The 24,534-nt window shown below is 44.6% G+C and overlaps 1 protein-coding gene across 9 annotated transcripts in view; it reads right to left on the bottom strand.

Moving 5' to 3' along the window:
- The window catches only part of RALGPS2 (Ral GEF with PH domain and SH3 binding motif 2), a 177,026-nt gene that overhangs the window by 111,207 nt on the left and 41,285 nt on the right, over nucleotides 1-24,534 (bottom strand). The gene's annotated exons all lie outside the window — the stretch shown is intronic.

The following is a 24,534-nucleotide window of genomic DNA, read 5'->3' as shown; positions in this document are numbered from 1 at the left end:
GAATACACATTTGCTTTTTGGTCTTTTTGAGCTGATCCTACAGTTGTGGCCAAAAGTATTGACACCCCTGCAATTCTGTCAGATAATACTCAGTTTCTTCCTGAAAATGATTGCAAACACAAATTCTTTGGTATTATTATTTTCATTTAATTTGTCTTAAATGAAAAAACACAAAAGAGAATGAAGCAAAAAGCAAAACATTGATCATTTCATACAAAACTCCAAAAATGGGCCAGACAAAAGTATTGGCACCCTCAGCCTAATACTTGGTTACACAACCTTTAGCCAAAATAACTGTGACCAACCGCTTCTGGTAACCATCAATGAGTTTCTTACAATGCTCTGCTGGAATTTTAGACCATTCTTCTTTGGCAAACTGCTCCAGGTCCCTGATATTTGAAGGGTGCCTTCTCCAAACTGCCATTTTTAGATCTCTCCACAGGTGTTCTATGGGATTCAGGTCTGGACTCATTGCTGGCCACCTTAGAAGTCTCCAGTGCTTTCTCTCAAACCATTTTCTAGTGCTTTTTGAAGTGTGTTTTGGGTCATTGTCCTGCTGGAAGACCCATGACCTCTGAGGGAGACCCAGCTTTCTCACACTGGGCCCTACATTATGCTGCAAAATTTGTTGGTAGTCTTCTGACTTCATAATGCCATGCACACAGTCAAGCAGTCCAGTGCCAGAGGCAACAAAGCAACCCCAAAACATCAGGGAACCTCCGCCATGTTTGACTGTAGGGACCGTGTTCTTTTCTTTGAAAGCCTCTTTTTTCTCCTGTAAACTCTATGTTGATGCCTTTGCCCAAAAAGCTCTACTTTTGTCTCATCTGACCAGAGAACATTCTTCCAAAACCTTTTAGACTTTTTCAGGTAAGTTTTGGCAAACTGCAGCCTGGCTTTTTTATGTCTCGGGGTAAGAAGTGGGGTCTTCCTGGGTCTCCTACCATACAGTCCCTTTTCATTCAGACGCCGACGGATAGTACGGGTTGACACTGTTGTACCCTCGGACTGCAGGGCAGCTTGAACTTGTTTGGATGTTAGTCGAGGTTCTTTATCCAACATCCACACAATCTTGCGTTGAAATCTCTTGTCAATTTTTCTTTTCCGTCCACATCTAGGGAGGTTAGCCACAGTGCCATGGGCTTTAAACTTCTTGATGACACTGCGCATGGTAGACACAGGAACATTCAGGTCTTTGGAGATGGACTTGTAGCCTTGAGATTGCTCATGCTTCCTCACAATTTGGTTTCTCAAGTCCTCAGACAGTTCTTTGGTCTTCTTTCTTTTCTCCATGCTCATTGTGGTACACACAAGGACACAGGACAGAGGTTGAGTCAACTTTAATCCATGTCAACTGGCTGCAAGTGTGATTTAGTTATTGCCAACACCTGTTAGGTGCCACAGGTAAGTTACAGGTGCTGTTAATTACACAAATTAGAGAAGCATCACATGATTTTTCGAACAGTGCCAATACTTTTGTCCACCCTCTTTTTTATGTTTGGTGTGGAATTATATCCAATTTGGCTTTAGGACAATTCTTTTTGTGTTTTTTTCCATTTAAGACAAATTAAATGAAGATAGTAATAACAAAGAATTTGTGTTTGCAATAATTTTCAAGAAGAAACTGAGTATTATCTGACAAAATTGCAGGGGTGTCAATACTTTTGGCCACAACTGTACATGTATAATGGCACTGGAGTAAGGAAGAACAATCTTCCCAGGAAACTTATCTCAAAAGAGAAAATCGTTCATGGACCAGAGCTCACTCGTCCCAACTATCAGATGGCAGATGTAACTCCAGACGACGACGGTGTGTCGCTTGTTGGCTACAATGATGGATCTCTGTAAAACGGTCAGACGAATGCTTAGGCCCTCAGCCATCTCTCCTGACTACCCCAATACACATGACCAGTGAAAGGCGTAACTTGGTAGCGGTTTATCTGCTTGTAGAACAAAAACTGCCTGATCATGATCTCCCCCAACATCATTTCACTATAGATCGGATGGTTCAGCCAAAAACCTGCGCGTTGTCAACTTTTAATGAGTACGGGGGCACCTGAAAAGGGATATGGCCCCCTTAAGGCGAGATTCACACATCCATGTGCTGCGTTTCGAGTACGGACCGTGATGAACAGACTGGCTGTGGTCTCCTGACCTGAACTTGACAGCCTCAAACATCCTATGTGGCAGCTGAGTTCAGGTCGGGAAACCCACAGCCGGTACGCAAATCTCAGACCAGGGCTGTGGAGTTGGTGAGCCAAAACTCTGACTCCTCAATTTCTCTGACCCCACAGCCCTGGTCACTACTGAGCATGTGCATAAAGTGCAGCACAGATTCATCCCAACTAAAAGCCCCAGATCCTTAGATCAAGAAAAGCAGAAGCATACAGTCTAGATCACGTGAAGTCATTATTGCCCTCTACTCCTCTTTGGTCAGACCTCATCTGGAATATTGTGTCCAGTTTTGGGCACCACATTTTAAAAAAGACATCAACAAACTGGAGCAAGTTCAGAAAAGAGCGACCAGAATGGTGACCGGTCTGCAAACCCTGTCTTATGAGGAAAGGTTGCAGGATTTGGGAATGTTTAGTTTGCAAAAGAGAAGACTGAGAGGAGACTTAATTGCTGTCTACAAATATCTAAAGGGCTGTCACATTGTAGAAGGATCAACTTTATTCTCATTTGCACAAGGAAAGACTAGAAGCAATGGGATGAAACTGAATGGGAGGAGACAGATTAGATATTAGAAAAAACTTTTTGACAGTTAGAGTGATCAATGAGTGGAACAAGCTGCCACGAGAAGTGGTGAGTTCTCCTTCAATGGAAGTCTTCAAACAGAGGCTGGACAGACATCTGACTGGGATGATTTAGCGAATCCTGCTTTGAGCAGGGGGTTGGACCAGATGGCCCAGGAGGTCCCTTCCAACTCTACGATTCTATGATTCTATGAAAGACATTTATAGGACGTCATAACTTTCCAAATTATTATGAAAAAATATTCAGCACATCCAGCATTGTACTACTGTACCCAATGTATTATATATTTTTGGGATTGGAGTCAGTCCATTTTATACCAACAGACTCCACAGCCCTGTCACAGACTGACTGCTGGATAGGTGAATGCATCAGAGGGAGTGTTACCATCAGCGTCACCATCAGAGGTAACATTCTCATGCATCTTCCGTTTGTTTTTTTTCCCACTGAAGAGGTGTGCTTTGCTTCCAAGCCAATAAAAAGGCCCCCTGTAGGGTCACACTTTTTTTTTTACTCATGTTTATCAGAGCAACAGACCAGTGAGACACGGAAGCAAATCGGACGTACGAGTCTGACCCACAACCACAGACCAGAATAGGGCATGTTTCAAGTTTAAAAGATCGCAGACTTGGATCAGTAATTCTTCTGGAAGTGTGAATCGATCCATTGGGTCTATGTTCAAATTAATAATTAAATTTAAAAAATAGCCCGTCCCTCACGGATGCAATACTCACAAATGTAAGTGTAGCCTTACCCACACATAGTAGGCCAATTTCATAGAAAGCCAATCAACTAGGGTGAGAGAAAAAACTAAAAAGAAAAAAAAACAAAAAAACACCACCATCAATTCCATGCTAAAGATTTTTATTACGTTGGTGCAAAGTGACTGCACATACCTGGCCTGCTCTGTGATCACTGGAGCCCACCAACATCACAGGCGGCCCCCAGCTGCTGCACCCTGCCGATGCGACTGTTGTGACATCGGATTGACTCGTCATACAAGTCAATAGTCGGAAACCTTTGCAGACAGCTCAGGAAGGAAGCGAAAACGTATGCAAAGTCTGAGCAGCGGTAAGGAGCAAAAAAAGAGCAAAAAACACAAAGTGCTGGTGGACGAGTGGGCTTCATTCTTCTGGATGGTGGAAGGTAAAATATAGGTACTAAAACTGTATCAAAGAAAAAAAGAAAAAAGTTAATAAAGTAACATTCCGGTAAATATTGGTATTGACTCGTTTTATGATTTTTGGACAAGGGGGTCGATCCCGATCTTTTTGAGAGAGTAAATTCAGCTTGTGAAGAGGCCATAAGGTCAGTGACTAATGAATCCCTGGCGCTGGATTTGTCCTAGCGAGTTTCCATGGAAGTCTCTTCACTATAGAAGACTTTCAGCCTCATTTGCAAGCGCTGAGAATGTGTTTTTATGCAGTCGTGACAAAGGCGGAGAATGGGCCGCTGCGCACACGGCGGCGCACACGGCGGCGCAGCACCGGACCCTGCCAGCAGCTCATTCACTGGGATCTGGACAGAGCGGCCTCTCTGTCACAACAGATTCCAGCGCCGACGTCACCCTACAACTGCGGCCGGTCCCCCCCCCCCCGCGCGTTCCCACAACAGACACTTTATTGCTGTGTACAGTGGGGGGATTCTTGGCATTTTCAACGGCGTTCATATAACTGCTGCACACAAGAGGCTTTATCCAGCTGTACATGGGATTAAGAGCTCTGCAATGCAGAGGAAGAGGAGGAAAAAAAATGCCATTTATTGGCTTTTTCATGGAGAAGGGGAAAGACAAATGCAATATGTGGGGGAGAGAAATAAAACTGCAGCGAGGACAGAAGGGATCACACAACAGGACGACTGGGACCGCGGAAATAGAACATGCCATGAAAGAAAGTCCAAATATGAAGACGGGAAACCGGGACATTGTTGGAAGGGAAAGGCTCAGAAACCCAAAGTTATCAATTGTCACAAAATAGGAGCAATCATTTTAATTTTAATTTTGTAACTTTGGAATTTATCTGCTTCTTTCTTTGCCAGGACTGATCTTGCATTCTCAATTACACAGTTCATTATCTGTAGTCGGTGAGGAGAGATTCTTCCCATTAATGAAATAGGAGATGACAATTGGTGCTTTTAAAACTCTATGGCAAGGGGAGGAGCTAGAGGCAAACCGTTATTTGCCATAGAACTTTATAAGCACCAACTGTCGCCTCCCATCTAAGTAATGGGGAGGTCTGTATTCGCTGAAGACACATTTTATAAGTGACTGGGCAGTTTTGAGAATAATCCTATCAATCCAGGAGGAAAAAAGAAGCAGAAAGTTGATTATTTTTAGGTGCACTATTGATATAGGGTGGAAGAGAGTTAAAATGATGCGTAGGGCCACGTGCACACGCTGAGCATCTGCAGTGAATATTTCTGCACTAAAAATACACTTTTTTTGCGCAGGAAAAAAGCGCAGCGTACAAGCCACGTGTTCTGATGCGATTTACTATTTTCTGCATTCATTTGCATGGATCAAGAACGCTGAAAAAAAAAATACAAAAAGTTAAATGCTGCAGGTTTGAAAAAAACATCAATGGCTAAAATATGCAAGAAAAATAAAAGCAGCGTGTGCACGGGAGCTCAAAAATCTCATTCATTTTGCTGGTATTGTAAAACTCAGCTTTTTTATGCACCGAAATAAATGATACAACATGCAAAACAGACGGCAAGAATTACTGTATATCCCATTAAAATCAGACAGATCAGGTGTGAAATTATTTTTTTTTTTCATCTCCGACAATGGTCGAAAGGCGCAATCACAGTGCACACGTAGGAGGAAGCCCCCCGTGGAGATTATAAACACCGCGCCGCAGAAAGTTTCCAGGATGTCCCAACTTAAAATGACCAAACTGCTCCGAGATCACGAATCCCATGGACAGAGCTGCATGTATATTTATTATGGTTTTAAAGTGTAAAAGTCCAAAGAAAATCTTAATTTTTACGAAGCATTTTGCTGACTTTTCGGTACAGTGCACGAATCAACCACATAAAAGCATAGCGAAGTGAATGGGAAAGTAAGGTGCAGTACCAGGAGCAGCCAGAAAACAATGTACGGCGCTGTGCTGTCCCAATTCTGTACATTGCTAACATCCAGCCACCACCGGAGCAAGTAGAAGCTGATGACTGTCAGGTTGCTGGTTGTCGGACCCAAACCAATCTGATATTGATGACCTATCCCATGGACTGGTTGGCAATATGAGAGTCCCGGACAACCCCTTTAATTGCTCATCAGATCCTTATGAATGGTGTGCCCAGAGGAAGGCAAAACCCCCAGTGATGCAGAGGCTAATATTCCCATATTAGGAGAAAAATTCCTTCCCAACTCCATATTCAATCCCTGGATCAACGTCCCAACATAGAATCTATTACCTGTAACCTGCAGGCGCCTCTCACAGAATTAGAATATCATCAAAAAGTTAATTTATTTCAGTTCTTCAATACAAAAAGTGAAACCCATATATTATATAGAGTCATTACACACAGAGTGATGTATTTCACGGGTTTATTTCTGTTAATGTTGATGATTATGGCTTACAGCCAATGAAAACCCAAAAGTCATTATCTCAGTAAATTAGAATACTTTATAACACCAGCTTGAAAAATGATTTTAAAATCCAAAATATTAGCCTACTGAAATGTATTTTCAGTAAATGGACTCACTACTTGGTCGGGGCTCCTTTGGCATCAATTACTGTATCAATGCGGCGTGGCATGGAGACGATCAGCCTGTGGCACTGCTGAGAGGTTATGGAAGCCCAGGTTGCTTTGATAGCAGCCTTCAGCTCGTCTGCATTGTTGGGTCTGGTGTTTCTCATCTTCCTCTTGACAATACCCCGTAGACTCTCTATGGGGTTAAGGTCAGGCGAGTTTGCTGCCAATCAAGCACAGTGATACTGTTGTGTGTAAACCAGGTATTGGTACTTTTGCCAGTGTGCACAGGTGCCAAGTCCTGCAGGATAATGACATTTCCATCTACATAAAGCTTGTCGGCAGAGGGAAACATGAAGGGATCTTAAATTTCCTGGTAGACGGCTGCGCTGACTTTGGTCTTGATAAAACACAGTGGACCTACACCAGCACATGACATGGCTCCCCAAACCATCACTGATTGTGGAAACTTCACACTAGACCTCCAGCAGCTTGGATTGTGGCCTCTCCACTCTTCCTCCAGACTCTGGGACCTTGATTTCCAAATTAAATGCAAAATTTAATTTAATCTCAAAACCACACCTTGGACGACTGACAACAGTCCAGGTCTTTTTCTCCTTGGCCCAGGTAAGACACTTCTGGCGTTGTCTATTGGTCATGAGTGGCTGACACAAGGAATGTGACACTTGTAGCCCATGTCCTGGATACGTCTGTGTGTGGTGGCTCTTGAAGCAATGTCTCCAGCAGCAGTCCACTCCTTGTGAATCTCACCCAAATTTCTCAATGGCCTTTCCTTAACAATCCTTTCCAGGCTGCGGTTATCCCGGTTGCTTGTTCACCTTTTCCTACCACACTTTTTCCTTCCACTCAACTCTCCATTAATATGCTTGGATACAGCACTCTGTGAACAGCCGGCTTCTTTAGCAATGACCTTTTGTGGCTTTCCCTCCTTGTGGAATGTGTCAGTGACTGCCTTCTGGACATCTGCCAGGTCAGCAGTCTTCCCCATGATTGTGGAGCCTACAGAAGCAGACTAAGGGACCTTTTTAAACCCTTAGGAAGCCTTTGCAGGTCTTTTTTGTTAATTATTCTAATTTACTGAGATAATGACTCTTGGGTTTTCATTGGCTGTAAGCCATAATCATCAACATTAACAGAAATAATCACTTTAAATAGATCACTCTGTGTGTAATGACTCTATATAATATAGGAGTTTCACTTTTTGTATTGAAGAACTGAAATAACTTTTTGTTGATATCCTAATTTTGTGAGATGCCCCTGTAGGTTACAAGTACTAGATTCTATGTTGCAACGTATTTAGGAAAGCCATCCAAGTCCTCCACGAACTTGATTAGCGAATCAACCATTAAAACATTGTGTGGCAAAGAGTTGTAAATTTTCACTGCTCGCACTGGAAATAATCCATACCCTTCCAGCTCATACCTTAAAGAATCCATACTCTACTGCTCGTACTGTAAAGAATCCATACTCTACTGCTCGTACTGTAAAGAATCCATACTCTACTGCTCGTACTGTAAAGAATCCATACTCTTACTGCTCGTACTGTAAAGAATCCATACTCTTACTGCTCGTACTGTAAAGAATCTCTGATTATGAACGGATTCCGAGAATGTAAGTGCAAGTAATGCAGCAGAAGAGTTACTAGTTAAAATCTGAACATGGAAACAATCAGCATGCAGTTTCTAAGCCCTCCTGTATTGCAAAGGTTGAAATCTGCTGCAGAATCTCTACAAATAAATCCTTTGCTTCAGTGCAGAATTTGCTGCAGATTCATAATAGCAGATAAGTGCCACATGGACAAACCCTAAAGGCCCATTGGTCCTCCTATAACCTGGCATGTGGACTGAAATCCCACGGAGGCCTGCTTTATACCGGGTGACTGACAGCCATTATACAACATCAGAACATTTATAAATAGACGTATTGTCTGCCGGTGTCCGCCACATCAAATCCAGGACTGGGAATAGAATAAAACATTCGACAGCTAAGGAGAATTAAAAAAACAAAAAAAGCATTTCATTGTGCCTTTAACAATCGTGAAGTGCAAATCTGAGAACGTGTTTTGCAGGTGAGAAGGACATGCCGGGCCGGCAGCCATGGTGTGGAGGAGGGTGACATGACATCGGCTTTGGGGAAGCATCGAGCAGCCCCAGGTCTAGAGAGGTCCCGAAACGCGCGTCGGGGCGGGCACCGGACCTCTCATGTCTGCCTGCGTGCACTTGCACTGATTTGGTATGTAGGATGTTTACTATTTGATATGGGATCAACCTCTGTGCATTCCCTGTGCTACTATTGTTCCTATTGAATGTATTATGCCTTGCCACTTTATGGGTAATGAGGGATATACCTTTTTACCCCCCGTACATGGGTTATATTGAAGCACTTTAGGGGCTGGCACTGGCACCTCTCACATCACCTGTGTGCTATTGCACATTTGTTGATATGTGGGACGTATTTATTGCCACTAGTGTTTTTCGGTGTTACCATGGTTCTATTGAATATGTTATAATTTGTGGTATATGCAATGAGGGTTATTTTCCTTTATCTTTCTTATATATTGGTTGTATTGAAGCAACATATGTAGATTACGGTGCCTTCTTGTGACAAGCTATCAGCTATAATTCTTACCTGTATTTCCTTGCCCTGTGTCCAATAAAGCAATTTTATTTATCTATAAATTTTGACCTTTATTGTTGTTTCGGAAGGTTCGCCTTCCCTCTCCCCCAGCTCTAGAGAGAAAGACGACGACCGCCATCAGGAGACGTTAAAGCCGCACGTAAAGCGAGAACGGCAGGAAGTAACATACCGAACGGTCCAAACAGGAATATCCTCATGATGGCGCCAGCGTCCCCTCCGCTGGGATCACAGAAGATCACAGAGCCAAGAGGTCCCTGGTCACAAGGCATCCTGTTTGTACAGCGGGGTCTCATGTAGGGGCTGAGCTGATTAACACCACATCTAGAAAGCGTCTGGAATTGCACTGTATCCTGTTACTTAGCTAAAAGTGATGAGACCCTGCTCCACAGACCCCTCAGCCCCCCACTATGTCATCATCCAATGGTGACCATCTATAGTTATACGGATCATTCCTAAGGGCTAGAGGATGTTACAGAGGCACGTATGGGCATCCAAGGCACACGGGGGGCCGGTGTCAGGTGCAGCAACACGCAGGCCACAAGCAGTCTGCAGAAGGGGCTGCAGTCACTGTACAGAACCTTTTTTTTGCTATGTATACTGTTCATTTTATTACAATAAACAAGTCCTTTTTTCATAAAAAGGCAAAAGTAATATGCATTTCTCCATAGATTTTCTTTAAAGGGAATCTGTCACCAGGTTTTTGTTACCTCATCTGAGAGCAGCAATATGTAGCGGCAGAAACTCGGATTCCAGCGATGTGTCACTTATTTTACTGGTTTCTGCAGTTTGGATTAAAGGTGCTGTCACACTTAGCGTTGCACCAGCGATCCCGACAACGATATGACGCGGTCAGGATCTCTGGTGCATCGCTAAGTGGTCGCTAGTGAGCTGCCACACAGGCAGATCTCACCAGCGACATAGCAGAGGTCGGGGGTCGCTACTTACCTGTCAGACGAGGCGATGAAGACGTCCTCCGACTCGCGTCCACGCGTCGCTCGCCGCCACAGCAGGAAGCTGACGACGAGAAATAGCCCAGGACGTTCTCAAGCGATCAGCGATAACCAGCGGGGGAGCGGTCGGAGGTAAGTATCAGACATAGTGATATCGCTAGCAATATCGCTGCTGCGTCACAAAACCAGTGACGTTATAGCGATATTGCTAGCGATATCACTTAGTGTGACGGGGCCATTAGTAGCTTTGCATGACGCAGATCTAGCAGTTCTCTGACTGCTGGGCCCTGAATAAACCCGCTCACACCGCTGATTGGAAGCTTTCTGCCCATGCACAGTGAACATGGAAAGCAGGCAATCAGTGGTGGGGGTGTGGTTGGACTACATGGCAGCAGGTTTACTATTCCTGTAGTGATCATTTCTCAGTGATAAAACTGATGAAAACTACGCCAAGACCAGTAAGAGATCCATAGCTGGAATCAGGGTCTAGGCCCCTACATCATGCTGCTCTCAGGTTAGGTAGCAAATACCTGGTGTCAGATTCCCTTTAACTTGTTTCTAGTAACGCTAGGGTCACACAGTCGTATTTTTGGTCTAGGTGCTGTCCATGGGGAAGAAAAAACTTCACATGACTGCTTTTTTTTATTACCGTATTTTACCTTTCATTTGATGAAGATTTGAAGCAGCATTATATTTAAAAAAAAAAAAATTAAAAAAAACAAAAAAAAACAAACAAAAGCTTTGATTCTGCAATTAAAAAACGACTGATTTTTCAGGTTCCCAGTAGCATTCTATAGAGAAAAACACAAACGCACCTGAAAACACACAGCTCAACAGTCCATAAACACACAGCAGTAACTTTCATCACATCCATCTTGTTTATACAGTTGGACGCAGCAGATGATCTGCTCAAAAAAAAAAACTTCAGCATTTACGCTTCGTGGGAAGACGCCCTAGAGTCTCTCTGCTTCATCTCTTAAACACCATGAAGAGAAACCATCACAGGCCGACAAATGCTCGATTTAGTGCTCCTACAAGGGTAAAGTAATATGCAGGTGCACGCAAAAGAGGAGGTCATTATTTGATCTAAACCTGAAGAAAGAGAAAAAAAATCCACATGCAGCGAGTGTGCACACTGTCAGGATTCTCCAGTGTGTGACAGCAAGCATGTGATTTGCATACTTCCAGCCACATTCCAACTAGACGTGTCCAGCCGCGCACGTCTAGTCTGCGTGTGAACGCATGTACGCAACTTGTATACTTGCAGTCAACTCCCAGAGCCAGAGACTCCTGACAATGTGCACACTGCGAGCTGTTGAGGATCCACAAGATGACTGCAGACTTTCCGCTGTGATTACACGGTCGCATCAACGTTTATGTTTTGTTAATAAAAACATCCAAAATCCCGCGAATTCCCTGTGCCGAGGAGCGCGGCTGTTACAGAAGCGCCTCATATGTCAGAGCGATCCAGGGCGGCGGAAGAGGAATAAAAATAAAAAAAAAACAGAATATTAAGTCCCGATGGTGGACTAGGAATGTAGATTCCCATAAAGCCCTTTACGACGCGTCAATGGGGTTTTTCACAAAACACAGATCGGAAAAGCACTTCACACTATTATCATTATTTATTATTATTAAAGAACCAGTTATTCCATGGCGCTTTACAGGTTTAATAACGTTATGCTATTACGTTCTATGGAGAGGGGACGCACGCGCTTTCCTCCAGCAGGATCGCATCAATTAGCGCTTTATGGCACGGAATTATAAACTTTTATTAGAAAAGCCCTTTATGGTTCAATAAAGGTTTATTGGTTCGTCAAAGACAAGCAAATTACAGAGGGACCAATATGAGGGAACGGAGGAAAAAAACAAAACGGTGATAACGTGACAATTTAACAGCTACAAAATAGAGGAAAAAAAAAAATCTACATACACTAGAATATTAATCTACATAAGTGACGCCTCTAGTTAATTCTTTTGCATTGAGCCCCAATGACACACTCACGTTCCCCTTCTGTTTTTGATCTATGGGAATTTACACTTTTTTTTTTTTTTGCTTAGCCATTAAGAGGGGGGAGAACAAAACACATGGCAAAGAAGAGATTAGTCTATTTTTCATTCAATTTGAAGAACCAATTCTATCGAGTTTGTAAAAAAAAAAATTAGCACTTGGATACCATCTATGGGTCACCTAAGTGTTGCTCATTTTTTAACATTTACTTGGAAACTTATTTTTACATTTGAATTAATTTTCCATGTTTTCATATGGATCAAAAATGGATGAAAAATAGTCCTAGCTCATCAACAGAAAAAATTGCAATCATTTTATATTCACCCCATTCCCTTAAAAAGCACTCTGCAGCATGACCAAAGCTTCAGATTTCTCTCTTTCAGCAGTATACCATATATCCCAGTAATTAATATAGGCTATATTTGAGATCTATGACTATCCGGGATGCTGCCATCCTCGCCAATTCATATATCCGCACAATTTCTATCCTGAACTTATTTCCTCTTTGTGTGATCTCCTCATTTTCTATACTACCCATTTCCTCTGCCCTCCCCGAGGCTGTGCATGCTCTCTCCCCTGTCCACGTTGCAGATCTGTGTAAAGCCCTTCCCCCTTCTTTACAATTCTCTCTAACACAGAAGAGAAGAGAAGATCTCAGATATAAAGTAACAGCTCAATCAGTACTTGCCCTCGGCAGCAGCCCAAAAAAAAAAAAAAAAAAATAGAATTTAATGAAGATTATTTGTAAAGTTGCTAAACTTGACTAAACAATACGTTTGATGTGAAAGTGCCTTTAAGTTCAGCAGAACGGCTGACATTATAATTTATGGTAAATTATGATTTCTGAAGTTCTTATAAAAGAAGACAAACCAAAATGTCAATTAAGTGACCGGTTATTGTATTTATTCGCCATTGCGAATCGCCCGATCATCAGACCAAGGGAAAAGATCCGATACAAAGTTGGTCATAGGAGTAGGAAGGCACAAAATCTGGTTACTGAACATGTCCTAAAATGACAAAAAAGGGACAAGTAGGGAAAAAAAATGCCGCCACCTCATTATGAAGGAGGAATATTATTTCAGTTTTTTCTATTATAAATTCAAATTTTTGAAAAATATTTAATTTTTTCTGAATATCTTTCAGCTTCGGCACATCTTAATTAATAAGGAGTTTATCACACCTGCAGGTGTCCGCTGATGTGTGACGAGAGGAGCAGAACGACCTGAGTAAACTTCTCTAGAGTTACAGTTTGCGCAGTGTACAATTTTCCGATACCTAATTTCATTAAGCACCCATAAACCTCTCAATAAGAGGGGACGTGGTAGTTTTTTATTTGTTTGTTTTTAACTGATCTGTCCCCATATTTCACAACAAACACACACATCATTAAATAGATCTTTTGGACCTGATGAGGCTGTTGTAATTACTTTGAAAAACCTCGTCAGAATGACTGTATAATCCTCAAGTTAAAATGCGCCTCTTACGAGTCCAGCTAGAGATAATTTTAATTTAAGGGAAATTTTTTAACCAAGCATTATACACACATTCTTACACAGACTTTCAACGTAAGTACACCTGCCTCTGCAGGTCTGAGATCTATTTAATAAAGTAGGAAGACGGTATTGTTAAATCTGGTGACGTCGGCTTTATCAGTGATATGAGGCACACTGCTGCTAATAGGTGGCAATTTTCTTGACTTTTATGTCAGGTGCATAACACAATATAGTGTTAACAAAGTCTAATCGGGCATGAAAAGAACTAAAGCCCTCACTGACCTTGCTGACATCTGTCCAAATAAAGTCATTTAGAAACAGATGCAACCTTCAAAAAGGTGGCAATATTTTGGTCAACAAGTCAAATTTTCTACCACCACTAGGGGGCGCTTGTTGAATCCTGAGTTTTTATTGCGTTTAATAGTAAATTATGTATACAGCAAAGCTCCCTCTAGTGGTGGCAAAACTGTACAACACTTTAGAAAAAAAAATTTAAGATGTCGCTAATGGGGTTCGTCACTATTCCTGGAACAATGTGATATACATGGCGGTCATGCAAATGATTAAAAAAAGGTCACTATGCATAATCTGCATCGTGTGTCATAAAAGCCACATTATTATAAGTAGAGTTGAGCGACTTGTTTTTTTAGGGTCGCGTTTCGTTTCGTGAAACCCGACTTTTCCAAAAGTCGGGTCGAGCAAGATCGTCCGATTATAGGGAAAAGTCGGGGTCGTCCCGAAACACGAAACCCAATGTAAGTCAATGGGGAATAAAAGTCGGCAGTGAGAGGAGGACAGGAAACACACCTACAGTGCCCATTTGAATGCCAAAAGCATCAATTCTTCTTTCTTAAGCTTGTCAACCTTAATTAACTTCATATTACAAGTTACGCACTGAAAAATGGGGGTTATTTGGCTAAAGTTGTGGGGGGGTAGGGCTGGCTCCAGGTTTTCATGTGCCCTGGGCGAAAGAGCGCCCCTTTAACACATACCACAACTCATCATGCTCCGATACGGCAGAGAAATAGCGGTATAGTACAATGAAAAATACCTCACTTTTTACATCTCATGACGAGGCCCATCTATTTCTCCATACAGAATCACTGGTCCCATATAATGTTTGAAACAGTATATGATGAGCTCCACATAATGCTACAGTATATGTTGGTCCCCATGGATGAAGCTCCACTGTCTTATGGGCCCAAATAATGCTCCAAACATAATGGGCCCCATTTCTAATGCTCTAGTGTATAATGGGCCCTGTAAATGCTGCTCCAGTGTCTGATGTCCACCTTTGGAATGTTCCAGTGTATGGTGGGCCCCATCTATCATTCTCCAGAGTATAGTGCTCCCCAAAAATTGCTGTCCCAACATTGAAAACAATCAAATAAGTCTCCTCGCTAGGGAATCCCTGTACTTGTCTGGACAGGTGCTGTAGCTTGCTTAACACCTCGCCAGCCGTTCTCACGCCCAGTATGGATTGCACGTGATTGCACAAAGGTTAGAAAGGGTACCGTATCCCTAGATAACATGTATGGATAGCGTACACATTCAAAATATATGTCTCAGGAGGCAGGCTCAGACGGTGTCAGGCCCAGTATGGATTGCACGTGATTGCACAAAGGTTAGAAAGGGTACCGTATCCCTGGATAACATGTATGGATAGCGTACACATTCAAAATATATGTCTCAGGAGGCAGGCTCAGACGGTGTCAGGCACAGTATGGATTGCACGTGATTGCACAAAGGTTAGAAAGGGTACCGTATCCCCGGATAACATGTATGGATAGCGTACACATTCAAAATATATGTCTATACAGCATGAGGCAGGCTCAGACGGTGTTAGGCCCAGTATGGATTGCACGTCATTGCACAAAGGTTAGAAAGGGTACCGTATCCCCGGATAACATGTATGGATAGCGTACACATTCAAAATATATGTCTATACAGCATGAGGCAGGCTCAGACGGTGTTAGGCCCAGTATGGATTGCACGTCATTGCACAAAGGTTAGAAAGGGTACCGTATCCCCGGATAACATGTATGGATAGCGTACACATTCAAAATATATGTCTATACAGCATGAGGCAGGCTCAGACGGTGTTAGGCCCAGTATGGATTGCACGTCATTGCACAAAGGTTAGAAAGGGTACCGTATCCCCGGATAACATGTATGGATAGCGTACACATTCAAAATATATGTCTATACAACATGAGGCAGGCTCAGACGGTGTTAGGCCCAGTATGGATTGCACGTCATTGCACAAAGGTTAGAAAGGGTACCGTATCCCCAGATAACATGTATGGATAGCGTACACATTCAAAATATATGTCTATACAGCATGAGACAGGCTCAGACGGTGTTAGGCCCAGTATGGATTGCACGTCATTGCACAAAGGTTAGAAAGGGTACCGTATCCCCGGATAACATGTATGGATAGCGTACACATTCAAAATATATGTCTATACAGCATGAGGCAGGCTCAGACGGTGTTAGGCCCAGTATGGATTGCACGTCATTGCACAAAGGTTAGAAAGGGTACCGTATCCCCGGATAACATGTATGGATAGCGTACACATTCAAAATATATGTCTCAGGAGGCAGGCTCAGACGGTGTCAGGCACAGTATGGATTTGACGGCCCAGATTACACAGAGGAGGAGCAGGGAGAGGTAAAGATTGTAAATGCTGGGGCCCTGCCCAAGCAAGGGGGGCCCACTCGTGGGCGTCGGTACTGGCACTGGGCCCCTCATAGTACAGCGGTGTGTCTGACGGCGGGTGTGCACCAACGCCGTCAGAGACACTTGATTGCACTATGAGGGACCCTGTGCCAGTGCCCGCGCCCAAGAGTCGGCCTACCCACCTGTCCAGGGCAACGGCACTCGCACGGTGTCGTGCGGTAGGTGGTGACCCCGGCCATGGGGGGGGAGGCAGCACAGTTAGGGAGTTTTAGAAAGTGGCATATGTTGATGTTGGACATTCAGCTGATGCAAAAGGCGAAATAGGTGAAGTACCAGGAAGAGGTGGACCAAAGCAAGCCATTTTTCTGTCACCCTATGTGTCATCAGGGGAAGGTGGGACAAAATCCTTGGAAACCCATGCGTGGTTCATTTTAATGAAGGTTAGATCATCCACATTTTGGGTTGACAGACGGGTCCTTTTTTCTGTCAGGATTGATCCAGCTGCACTGAAGACTTTTTCCGATAGCACACTTGCAGCTGGGCAAGCGAGCTCCTGTAAGGCATATTGGGCCAATTCAGGCCAGGTGTCCAGTTTAGCGGCCCAATAGTCAAAGGGGAATGACCTGTGTGGGAGAACATCGATATGGGAGGAAAAGTAGTTTGTAACCATAGTTGACAACTGCTGTCTCCTGTCACTTTCCATCGATGCAGTATTACCAGTTGTGTGAGCGGTATTTGAAAAATCAGTCCACAACATTGTCATGAAACCCCTGTCTCCAACGCCACTTCTGCTGTGTGCACCATGAACACCTCTGCCAAGCTGCCCCCGGCCCGTACGGCTCGTGTGAGAACCATCACCGCTGTGTGCTGGGAATGCCTCAAGCAACCGATTTACCAGAGTTGCTTGTTTATTAGCCAATATTAGGTCAAGGTTCTCCTGTGGCATGATGTTTTGTAATTTGCCTTTATAGCGTGGATCCAGGATGCTGGCCAACCAGTAGTCGTCATCGTTCATCATTTTGGCAATGCGGGGGTCCCTTTTTAGGATCCGCAAGGCATAATCTGACATGTGGGCCAATGTTCCCGGTGTCAATGATGCACTGCGAGTGCTGGGTGGAGGAGCACTTTCTGGCAAATCCACATCCCTCCAGTCACGCACAAACCCTGTACCAGACCTTGCCACGCCAACATTTTCACTTGCCCCACGAGATGCATCCTCCTCCCGTAAGTAATCATCCCCATCATCATCCTCCTCCTCCTCTTCTTCCTCCACCTCGTCCAGGAGAGGTCCCTGAGCAGACAATGGCTGAATGTCATCAAGGATTCCCTCCTCCTCTTCCTCCTCATCAACATTGGCTGCAGACGCCTGCTCCTTAAGGTGCGTCAAAGTTTGCATGAGCAGACGCATAAGTGGGATGCTCATGCTTAGGATGGCGTCGTCTGCGCTTACCAGCCGTGTGCATTCCTCAAAACACTGAAGGACTTTACAAAGGTCTTTCAGCTTCGACCACTGCACGCCTGTCAACTCCATGTCTGCTCTCAAAGTGCCTGACCGTGTATCCTCCCACAAATGCATTATGGCCTGCCTCTGCTCGCACAGCCGCTCCACCATGTGCAGGGTGGAGTTCCACCTTGTTGCAATGTCGATAATGAGGCGGTGGTTGGGAAGGTGGAGCAATCGCTGCAGCTTCTGCATACGAACGGAGTGTACAGGCGACCGGCGGATGTGCGCGCACAGTCTTCGCACCTTCTGGAGCAGGGCTGTTAACTCCGGATAATTTTTGAGGAAGCACTGCACCACCAGGTTCAATGTGTGAGCCAAGCAAGGTATGTGGCTGAGTTTTGAAAGGGCTATGGCTGCCACAAAATTACGGCCGTTATCACTAACTACCTTGCCTGCCTCAAGATGTACACTGCCCAGCCATGACTCAGTTTGTCGCTTCAAGTACTCGGCCAGCACCTCGGCGGTGTGTCTGTCGCCCAAACACATCATCTGCAACACAGCCTGCTGACGTTTTCCACTAGCTGCTCGATAGGGGGACACCTCGTGTGCAACAGTGGCAGCTACAGATGGAGTGCTCGTACGACTGCGCTCTGTGGACGAGCTTTCGCTTCTGGAGGAGGTGGAGGAGGGTCGAACGCCTACAGCCAACTGTTTCCTATACCGTGGGCTAGGCAGCACTGTCCCACCACCGCTGTCCCCTGTGGACCCTGCATCCACCACATTAACCCAGTGCGCAGTGATGGACACGTAACGGCCCTGGCCATGCCGACTGGACCATGCATCAGTTGTGAGGTGCACCTTTCCGCTCACTGACTGCTTGAGTGCATGGACAATGCGGTCTTTCACATGATGGTGGAGGGCTGGGATGGCTTTGCGAGAGAAGAAGTGGCGACTGGGTAGGTCATAGCGTGGTACTGCATAGGCCATGAGTTCGCGGAAAGCTGTGCTTTCCACCAACCGAAAGGGCATCATCTCAAACGAGATTAGTTTGGCAATGTGGGCGTTCAAACCCAGTGTACGCGGATGAGAGACTGAGTACTTTCTTGACCTACTCATAGTGTCTGGGAGGGTGAGCTGGACTTGAGAGCTGAATATGGTGGAAGTAGCGGTGGACAGGGCGGACTGAGAGAGGGTTGATGATGGTGATGGAGTTGGTGTTCTTTATGATGGCCTAGAATCAGTCTTTCGTTGATATAACAGTGGGATTCCCTGACTGCTGTGGCCTTGCAACGACACCTCAACATTTGCTGCTGTGCTAACCGGTGGGCTTACAGTGGGGGAAACAATGTAGCGTTGCTGACTACCTTCGTTGTGATCAGTTGCACATGTGGCACTTGAGGTTTGGTGTTGTGTCCACGCTTGCAAGTGCATGCTGGTTAAATGTATAAGCATGCAACTGGTATTCAAATTTTTCAGATTTTTCCCTCGGCTAAAGGTCTTTGCGCACTTCTTACAGATAACCTTGGCCTGATCATGAGGATTTTGTTCAAAAAAGTGCCACACTGCACTCTTCCTACTTTGGCAGACATTTTGCGGCCTAGCACGCTGTGATCTTTTGACCCTCTGGACAAGCTGTCCAGCAACTCTTTTGATGTTTGGAACCTGTCTTTGGAGTGCTCCGGGCCTGCCAGATAACAGCTGTTACGATGTCGATGTCTGCTGTGGATGCTCCTCATCTGAGCTATTGGAAGCTGCACCCTCTTCCCCCAATGGATGCCAATCTGGGTCAACAACTGGGTCATCCATCACCTCCTCTTCTATGTCATGTGCACCTTTCTCTGTGTCACCGTGTATGGTGGTATAGTGTGCGGGAAGGGGCACCTGAGTCTCATCAGGGTCAAAATCTGGCTCTGTACACTGCGAGGACAATGTAGTGCTCTGAGTGAATGTACCAGCAGAATCATCCATCAGCGGCTGTGCATCAGTGCACTCCATGTCAGATTCATCTTGGCCTGGGTAATTCACCATTTGACTTGATAATCCAGGCATGGTATGTGAAAACAGCTCCATGGAGTAATCAGTAGGATGGCCTGCGTCATCCTTCAATCTTGGTTGGGGTGAAGGACACAAGGAAAGGTGTGGTTCATGAACATGAGCCTCCAATGACGACTCAGTGCTTTTACTTTTTACAACTGAAGAAGAGGAGGCGATAGAGCTGGAGGCTGAGTCAGCAATGTAAGACAAAACTTTTTCCTGATGCTCTGCCTTTAAAAGCGGTTTGCCAACTCCTAGAAAACTAAGCGTTCGAGGCCTTATGTAGCCAGACGATGACGCAGGGTCAGCACCTCCTGCATTCGGTCCTATTTTGCTCTTGCCACTACCATCAGATCCACCACCAACACCATCATTACCAGCTGCCAACCCCCGCCCAATTCCACGGCCTCTTCCACCAGCCTTCCTCATTTTTGGTAGAAATGTAGACAAAATCCAACAAACTATATAGTAATGTAAAACAAGGTAAAAAGTGTCTCTAGGACAGGGGAGATTTAGAATTTCTGCACACACTTGTGGACAGTGGACACTTTTGGATTGTGTGAGGCCCACTGATATCTGAGCGCTTTGTGACACGCTCGATGGCACAGCTGCCTGTGACCAAAGTGACGAGAGGAAAATGGAGATTTTGAATCTCTGCGTACACTTTTGGACACTGGACACTTGTAGATTGTGTGAGGCCTACTGATATCTGAGCGCTATGTGACACGCTCGATGGCACAGCTGCCTGTGACCAAAGTGATGAGAGGATAATGGAGATTTTGAATCTCTGCGTACACTTTTGGACACTGGACACTTGTAGATTGTGTGAGGCCTACTGATATCTGAGCGCTATGTGACACGCTCGATGGCACAGCTGCCTGTGACCAAAGTGACGAGAGTATAATGGAGATTTTGAATCTCTGCGTCCACTTTTGGACACTGGACACTTGTAGATTGTGTGAGGCCCACTGATATCTGAGCGCTATGTGACACGCTCGATGGCACAGCTGCCTGTGACCAAAGTGACGAGAGGATAATGGAGATTTTGAATCTCTGCGTACACTTTTGGACACTGGACACTTGTGGATTGTGTGAGGCCCACTGATATCTGAGCGCTATGTGACACGCTCGATGGCACAGCTGCCTGTGACCAAAGTGACGAGAGGATAATGGAGATTTTGATTCTCTGCGTACACTTTTGGACACTGGACACTTGTAGATTGTGTGAGGCCCACTGATATCTGAGCGCTATGTGACACGCTCGATGGCACAGCTGCCTGTGACCAAAGTGACGAGAGGATAATGGAGATTTTGAATCTCTGCGTACACTTTTGGACACTGGACACTTGTAGATTGTGTGAGGCCCACTGATATCTGAGCGCTATGTGACACGCTCGATGGCACAGCTGTGACAAAAGTGACTAGAGGATAAGGGAGATTGGATTGCTTTTAAAAAAGCAGTTTGCGGAGCAGTGGGTAAACAGCAATGCCAGCGTGTCAGGAAGCCTTAGAAGGCAGCCCAACAACCAACACCACTGATACACCACAATATAGCCTCCCCTTGCACTGCACACACAGTGTCTTGTGTGTTGTGCAGGCCAAATCGCTAGCAGCAGAAGCAGTTCTTTTGTCTTCTTCCCTGCCTAACGCTCTCCCTACAGAATCAGCAGCAACCTCTCCCTATACTAAGATCGGCAGAAGTAAGATGGCGGTCGGCGTGCACGCCCTTTTATACCCCCTGTGACGCCCACCAAAGCAAGCCAATCACTTGCATGCCCTTCTGAAAGATGGTGGTGACCCGTGCCTATGTCATCACGTTGCCCACAGTGTCCGTGGATCCTGATTGGCTGAAAAAGACCGCAAAACAAACTTTTGAAACGCGACTTTGGCGCGTAAGTCGCCGACCTCGTGGCCGACCTCATCCTAGGGTCGGGTTTCGTTTCATGAAACCCGACTTTGCCAAAAGTCGGCGACTTTTGAATTTTTTCGACCCGTTTCGCTCAACTCTAATTATAAGCCAACACTGAAATTACAAACTTTAGAAATTAAGAGACTTTCGGGATTATTAGAGTAAGAGAAATGTAATAAAAGTTTGTTTTTTTTTCCTAGACACGTTATAATATGTAGAAAGTTAAACTTAACGATGGCCGGTCTTCCAAGACACAGGAAGAGAAACCCTCCGAGCGTGACAGCTGTCAGATGTTGGCCAAACGCCACACGTGGTAATGAGAAATTAGGCCTGGTTTATATACATAGCAAACACTGCACCATTAGCTGCAAAGTGACACCCGGCTGACCGCGCTCCGAAAAATATCCTTACAAGGGAGTATCCTCAGAAAATGACCCCTGGCTTAAAGATTTAATTTACACATTTTTTTATTCATTTATTTTTGCCATAATCTCCATCACTAAAAAATAATAATAATCTTTATTTTTATATAGCGCTAACATATTCCGCAGCGCTTTACAGTTTGCACACATTATCACTGTCCCCGATGGGGCTCACAATCTAAATTCCCTATCAGTATGTCTTTGGAATGTGGGAGGAAACCGGAGAACCCGGAGGAAACCCATGCAAACACGGGGAGAACATACAAACTCCTTGCAGATGTTGTCCTTGGTGGGATTCGAACCCAGGACGCCAGGGCTGCAGTGCTAACCACTGAGCCACCGTGCTGCCCTAAGGAAGTTAGCAATTTTAGCCCCGACCACTAAAGCCCAATATTAGGCTCGTCCATCCGGTTCTGTACAGGCAACCACACGAGCATGGGCCGCAATACACTGACCCTGACTCATTAAGGCTGTGTTCACACAGTTTGTTTTACGTAGATTTTGCAGAGGATCGGATTTGAAATGAAAAGCAAACAGTATTCGTAAGCCGTTTTTGATGTTGATTTGGTCAAAATTCTCAGTGTGAAAGTGACCAAACGTTTTACACAAGAATTTTCTTGGCATGCTCTGATCTGGGCAAAAGGGAGGTGACGAGCTGTGACATTAGCTATTGTGAATGGTAGATGTGGTGTATCGAGGCATTACCTTCCACGGTCAAACCTGACAGTGCTGATAATGAGACTGGTGAAAAGTCATCTGTACAGAATATACCAGTGTACTATTAAGTCTAGTGGCCAGTCTGAAAATTTTTTATTTTTGCCTCCAAAGTTTGCAACGATCAAACATGATCTTTCACCTTAAAAGCCTCCACTGTCGATTCTTTACACGGCTTGCTCAGATACTGTGTACAAAGCTCACAGTAAGCTATATTTTATACACATATGTAAAGAAAAATAACAGTATGTGCTCATGAGCTAAGCGTAATTTCTGTCCATCTATCCAGACTGTTCCTCAGTGACCCTCCTCCCTGCTGCTCTCTCACACTGCTCAGTACAAGCTGCAGCCATCAGTCAGGCTTTATTGACGTCAGCTCATGAATACACTTACACTTGAGCTTCTTGTACTCTTGTTTGAGTGGAACTTTCAGGAAAGAATCGTACTGCTCAGTTTGGAGACTTTGTATTGTGAAACCTGATGACAGATCCAGTTAAAGAAAACTCAGAAAATATTATATGACTAATTTCAAAAGGAAAAAAACATATACAAGAGTTTAGCTAGGAAATAAACAGACACGGGAAACTTTCAAGGAATGGTCGTTTCCTCTTTTTCCACACAGAATCACATTCAGACCTTATTGTGAGAACCTCTGGAGAGAGGAAAAGCTTTCTTCTCACTGCTGTGGTGTCAGGCGGGACAGATTGGGAATTTCACAGAACTGGAACAATAGGTGTTCGGAACAAAAAAAAAAAAAAAGAAAAAAAGTTCAGCCTGGTCAGAAACAAAGACTCGCTTTCGCAGCTTGGAGAGGTGTATAGGCTTAAAGCAAGGAGACTGTTGCGGCCATGCATCATGTCTATTCCTTCCTGCAATGTCACCAAAAGGCCCAGATGTGATTTGTAGGGTTTTTTTTTTTTTATTTGAGTGCTGAACAAGGAAAAAAAAAAAATCTGATATGTGTATATATATATCTACCAAGCCATCTAAATACTGCATCTGTGATCAGTAAGTGGCAGCAATCGGAGCTAGATCTGGTGGCTGCTATTACAGGTAGAGGCCAGCTGGTTCACACCCTGCATCTGCCGTGTATGGAGAGGGCTCAGCTGCTCAGCCCGCTCTGTACACCCGCACCTTACATGCCCAGAACACGCAATTCAGATGTTGGGAAGGGCTTGAGCTGCTGGTCTCGTGAAGGCAAAAATTTTACCTATGGGCCCTTCAGGTATCCGCTTACTCGAGCCAACGCATTATAAGCCAGGGTGGCAAATAAGACTGGGATTCTACACATAAAGCACAATTCAACTTAACCTGTGACATCTAAAAGGTGGATCACACTTGCGTTTTTTGACGTCCGTCAAAATCCGCTGTTTTGCAAAAAAAAACAAACAAAAAAAAACGGATTTGCCATTTTTTTGGCGGATCCTTTTTTCCCCATAGACTTGCATTAGTGGCTAAAGCGGATCCGTCCAAAAAACAGATACTGTAGCATCCGTTTGTGGCAAAACGGAAACGGATCCGTTTTTTCACACTTTGGCGGATGCCAAAAAACTGAAATGTTAAACAGGTAAAGGGGTTGAATCATGAGGTCAAAAAGTGGCTAGTTTTTGCCCTTATTTTATTCCTTTCTTCATTTTTTGTAACTCAGTCATACGGTTCCAGAGATATGGGCCTTTATATTTAATGCCCTTTCATCGGGTCTCTAAAATGTGGCACGGCCCCCCCACCAGGCCTCTCTAGGGCCGCGGCGCCCCCCCACCAGGCCTCTCTAG

The sequence above is a fragment of the Dendrobates tinctorius genome, unplaced genomic scaffold (genome assembly GCF_039654945.1).
Source record: "Dendrobates tinctorius isolate UK_male_01 unplaced genomic scaffold, ASM3965494v1 ptg000029l, whole genome shotgun sequence".
Classification (NCBI taxonomy): domain Eukaryota; kingdom Metazoa; phylum Chordata; class Amphibia; order Anura; family Dendrobatidae; genus Dendrobates; species Dendrobates tinctorius.
Note: the sequence above shows the minus strand (reverse complement) of the source record. Positions and strands in the feature narration are given on the sequence as shown.